Source organism: Calypte anna, chromosome 1, assembly GCF_003957555.1.
Source record: "Calypte anna isolate BGI_N300 chromosome 1, bCalAnn1_v1.p, whole genome shotgun sequence".
Classification (NCBI taxonomy): domain Eukaryota; kingdom Metazoa; phylum Chordata; class Aves; order Apodiformes; family Trochilidae; genus Calypte; species Calypte anna.
The window spans coordinates 110,311,440-110,317,439 of NC_044244.1; positions in this window are offsets into that span (position 1 = coordinate 110,311,440).

The window sequence follows — 6,000 nt, forward strand, 5'->3', positions numbered from 1 at the left end:
CTAGGCAGTTAGTGCATGATTATTTGATCTGGCAGGTTAGGCAATAGATAGAGGACAATGTGTTGTAAAGCTAGGATAATAGTGATAGTCAGCCTTGTCTTTGCAAGACTTCATTTAAAAAGAGTCTATGGGGACATATAATTACTTTCTATAGACAGAGGACGTGAAGTCTGTTCTCAGGGCTTTATTCCTTGTGGACTTGTTCCTGCTTAATTTGCTCTGGATTAAACTAAACAGTTCTTTGCTCTGAACAAGAACATCTATGAAAAAATCAGGAATAACAAATAGCTGTGTGTAGAGACAAGTCCTTAGGTCACCAATGTTACTCAACAATACCACCTTCTCCTGGCTATCATTCTAACTTGCTCCTTGCTTTAATTTGGGAGTTCAGCTATGTCTGGATCAGCCTGGACAGACTACTGTGTTCTCAAGGAGCTCTGCTTAAATTGGAGCATTTTGGAGAGCCTAGGGCCTTGGACACTGCATCTTCTGGGGTAAGCATCACTTAGTTCCAAATAGCACACCAGATATTTTATTCCACTAATGATACATTACCATTGAGGCTCCTGTTTCATTGGGAAGATGGTGAAAGTTATAAAACTAAATTAATTGGATGAAACCCATCTTGCAGTTTGCTGGCAGCTGAATTAAGCAAGAAGTAGATTGTATGCCTTCTACCTGCATTGTGCTTTGAGAAATAATTCAACAAGTACCAGCAACAAAGGAGTGAGCGCTCATAATATAATATGAAAAGAGCACATCTAAGAGATTTTTATACTTAAGTGCTTTCCAAAGGGCTGGGTTTAAAAAAAAATAAAAATTTTAAAAATCCACCTTTAAGGTGCTTAAAACACTGGCTGGTCAGCCTCTGAGCTTTTAATTGGTGAAGTGTGGCAAGGTTGGAAAAGGGCAACAGAAGAGCTTGTCTTCAAGAGGCAGAAAAAGAAGGTAGCAAGTGAATTCCAGAGCAGTCAGGTTGCTACCTTAAATAAAAAAGGAAATAATTAATTAAAATATGCTAACAACCAGTCTGACAAACAACAGTCAATACTAGGTTTATTGAGAGCTAATCATGTGAAACCCAACCTAGTGTGTCTTTATGTGACAAAGTAACCAGTCCTTCTGTGCATAAATCCTTCTCTCCTGTGCAGATACAGTAGCAAGGACATCACAAAGAAACCCTTTTCTTACATTCTTCTTTCATTGCCTTGCACTATTTCTCAGTCCTTTCAGAGAACAGGATTTAATCCAGAGCTTTAGCCTTTTCTTTTTGGAATGAAATCCTTCTAAGGGTTGGTTGCCATCTATGAAGTAAACCAAAATGAATCTTTCAGCAGGTCGTAGAGCACCTTTGTCCTGTGCCTTAGAGCTAAAATGTTTTGTTCCTAGGTCTTGTGAACACCTACCAGATGGCAACTATGTAATAGTCTTAAAGCTGATACAAAAGAGCTCTAGTTTGCTGCTTTCCATAAAGATGAAAACCAAAATCCGTCTATTCAGCCACTCTGCAAACATTTAAGCTATGCTTATTTTTTAATAGACAAATGGTGCAGCACTGCCTTTGGCTTAAGCCAACTTAAACCACAGGATCCCAGAAGAAGGCTGCCATCCTCCCTTCTGCGTCTGTGCTGCTATTCACAGGGTTTACTCGCATTCACGTGGTTGAACAGTAACTGAATCAGCTCCGTGATCTCACTTGAAAAAAATTCCCTTGGTTACTTTTCAGACAGAGCAGAAAGCTGGCCTGACTTACCAGCTGCTCCCTGGTGCCAACAGAAAGGGAGGTGAGTAGGCTGGAAGGAAACTACCTCCGAAGAAGGTGATGAAAGGGGCATAGTTACACATCGTAGCAGACGCTGGAGTTCCTTGCTGATCTCATTTAAAGCTAACAACTGAGAAGCACGGTGTGGTGCTGGAGATGAGCGGCAGGAAGAGGGTGGGAATCCTTAAAGCAACTTTTCTACTGAAGAAAACAAATAAGTAAATTTAAAAGGACAGTGTATGTGATGCTACTGAAGTCAACTATATGCTGCAGCTGGGTTGCTGCCAGTGCCTCAGAGTCAGGCACTAGTGTCAATTTTTGCCAGTTCAGAGCAATGGCAGTTCTGCCTGCTCAGCACACAGAGTCAGCTCCTTTAGAAATTGATTTGAATGTTAAAAAAGAAGACATGAATTGAAAGGGCAGGCTGGGGCCTTCATCATCATGTTTTTAGTGCTTGTGAGTGTAATAGTTGAACAAATTGGAATACAAGTTAATAAAAATCTTGTGGTTTCCTTGTAAAGCTGAGAGCTCTTCTTTAAAGGTAGAAAACTGAGGCACATCATAATTTGCTGGAGATCACATAAGTCCCTCACTGTAGAGACAGTAGCAGAATATACTCTGCATTTTATGTGATCTAGTGAGAAAAGTACAGGTTTTTTTCTGTAGGCAGGCTTTGCAGATTGCTTTTAGCATGACTTGGTTCATGTCTGAAGTATTCAATGATGGGATTGGATGGGCATTGAGCAACCTGGCCCAGTGGGAGGTGTTCCTGCCCATGCAGGGGGGTTGGAACTGGGTGATCTTTAAGGCTGCTTGCAACTCAAACCATTCTAGGAACTATATGCCAGAAGCCAGATCAGGGCAACTGCTCCTCTTCCAGATGCTAAACTTTAAAGCCCATGCAAAATAATTATGCTGCTTAATAATCCATTTTTTAGATTTTTTTTTTTTTCTAAGAGACACTTTTTTCACAATGCTTTCACAATGGCTTTCTTAGAAACTACTGAATTCATTTTGCTAGTGTTCTTCCTCTGTAAGGGTTATAGAAAGCCCTGCACTCAGGAACTTAACTGAGAAGCTTTAGACAATCCAAATTTCACATATACTTCATTATCAGCTTTGCTTAGGATGAGAGAGAGCCTGTACAAAATTAAAAAAAAAAAAAAAACTTCTTAAAAAAAAAGCTTAATCACATTTGTGTAAGCAGCTAATGACTAACAAAGGTTGTTTCTGTGGTACTGAGGAAAAGAATACCTAGTTTTAAATTTTCACTCTCAGACCTCTGAGAACAAAAAAGGTGTTCTGCATGATTTCCTCAAGCTCGATCTTGCTCTGCTTCTTGGCAGGCACCTTCGTGTTTTAGGTATATTTTTTTCCTGCTGTTAGCTGTGCTGCAGGGCACAGGTCATTATCAAAGGGTTTCTTCCTCAGCCTGGCGAGCTCTCCCTGCTGCCGTAAAGCCAAGGGCTAGTCCAGTCCCACTGAAATCCACGAAGATCTCACGCCAGAACCGCGGTGAGACATTTTCCTGGTTCTACAGACTCCAGTGGACCTGTGCCAGTCTGTGTTATCTGACGATCTGGCTCCATGAGAACAAGTCCCCAGTGACTCACATCCACCTCATACCTGGTGTGCTGGGGAAGAAGTTGTTTTTCAAGCTGGATCCCACAAATCCCAGCAAATAAGGTCTTGCTTCTCGTAGAGCTGCTTTCTTCTGCGTGTTGCTGAATAAAACACATGTTCCACGGAGACACTCGGTGGCCACAGGCCCCGTCTCACGGGCTGTGGTGGGGCAGAGGTGGCGGAGGGAGTGGGAGCGTTCAGTCCGCGGGCACCCTCTATGGGCACCGCTACAGGAGAGCGCTCGGCAGGGATTGATGGGGAGAAAGCAGCTCACGGCGAAAATTAAGCAGAAACGAAAAGACCCACTAGTTTTTCAAAACCACATGGATTTACATACTGTTATTTCGGTACAAATAACCGAAATAAACAAATAACAAGGGGAAAAAATTATAATTAGGAATCAAAAGCAGGGGGGAAGCCTCTTTTCACCGAAGTGCTTTCATTCAGATGGAGAATTTATTTTGCTTTGTACATGCAAACTAGTATCTTGGAGTAACAAAAGTAACACATCTTAACATAAAATTAGAAAAAACAGCTTTGAAATCTATTGTCACTAGCTACTATAGACTAATAAATACATGGGTGGGGCTAACAAAGCCTCTATAAGCTAACATATAAGTGTAAATTCTCAACTAGATTACTGACAAGAAAGTGAATATAACTGTACAGCTCTGCAAAAGCACTTGTGTGAATGCAAACACACTGCATAATAATAAAGTGGAACTGGTACCTCACCAGTAGCAGAAAAAAAACTCACAAGTGACATTAAGCAGCATAACTGAGGAAAATAATTTTTAAATATAATTCCAAAAATAAGTCTCCATTCATGAATTGCCATCCCATTGCATCTGCTCCCACGGTTGATTTTGTCGCCCAAATCCGAAATGTATTCAATAGGCTCACACAAAGTTGTGGCAATTAAGAACTTGCAAGGCATACCCTTGCCCTGTGAGTGTGGTTCCACAGCTCAGGTACAAATCTATAATGCCATATTTAAACCTGTCAATGTGAGGCTTTGTGAACATTAACCTAGGTACCTGCAGTGCAGCTTCCAGTCAGGCAGGGATGGGGATTTACCCAAGGGAGTAAATTGCTGGATATTGGATTGTAGGTTTCTGGTAGGAAGAGCTGGAAAAGATTTTCTTGTAAAAGATCAGGAAAAGACTCCTCTGTATTCTGGTTGACTAATACTTTCCATTATAAAGGACTCTTTCTTTGGGAAGCATTAACACCTTGGTTGTTTGTAGCAAGCCTTTGATATTTAGCAGGGGAAATCCCAGGGGCTATAGTGGTACCTCTTTATTGCCCAGAGAAACGTGAGTCAGTTTTACCATGTTGTAAAGTATTAAAAATGCTGTGTCTCTGATTCACGTACAAAGGCAGATTAAAATCTGCCACCCACATCTGTCTGGCCTGCCCCCAGTGCACAAATGGCTCAACTGCTCTTGAAACATCAGATGAATTGCCACAAATTACATCCCAGCATATTTAATAATGCTAAAACTTGAGCACAAAGACCTCAGCTGCCTGCAAAGCTGGAACTTTCGACTTAGGATCAAGGTGGGCAGCCATGAAAGGAGATTTTTACAGCCATAGCTGTAATGGCTGGAACAGGGATCTTGAATTCCATTTCTTTTCTGGCCAAGATTGGTAAACATCAGACAACCTGGTCCAGGTTGTTAGAAAGAAGGTGCTGTAAGCACTGCTATCTGAGCTCAGATGCATCCTCAAAGGCATCACTTGGGGCTCCCTCCAGCAAGCCTCACTCCTTGTGCTAAAACCACCCCCTTGCCCATTCCTGCTGGCCTTCTGAGGGCCCTGGGTGGAGCACTGTACTTTCCCAGCTGTGGGGATGAGAGGAAATAAGCCCTTCCTTCCCCTAGCCCTGCACACAGGCTTGGCATGGCCTTACAGTCCTCACATGCAAGAGCAATCAGTAGTCAGGCGATGAGGGCCCAGTTCAGGGGAGGCAGTTTGCTACAGAAGATGTACAGTGTAAATCCTCCCAGTCAGAAATGCCTCAGAATCTCTGGGGTTACACAGCAAGCTTGCTTGGATTTCAAACGGCACTTTTTGGTTTAAACTATTCCCAGTCTGACTGATACTCCATCCTGGTTGGCTGAGGACTCACCTGTGTGCAGGTAGATTGCTTGGCCTGGGATCAGATCAGTTTGTGTGGATAAAGGAATGAACATTCAGGAGGTGGTGGTGATGCTACACCGCTCTGCATACGTGTTGGAAGTCGCTTTCTAAGCGGCACAGAGGGCCCTTTGCAGCTCATCCCTCTGGGTCCTCAAGGGATACCAGCTTGCAGCAGCTAACACAGGACAAGTTAATCTTCTAGCTGACTCACCATGTGTGCAAGTCTTGCATATTTCACTTGGAGGGCTCATTCAGCTCGTTTCAAAAAAATATCTCAAACATTGTAATTAATTTTTACTGCAACGAAAGACACCTGTCTTTTTGTCTACACCCTTTATACAAGAATCACATTAATGTATGTGACAAGCCCTCTTCCTAACAGATCAGAATAACTATGGGTATGTGGAATTACTTATGAAAATAGTTAGGCACATTTTGCTATGCTGCCAACATTATTCATTTACTTTCTTGTC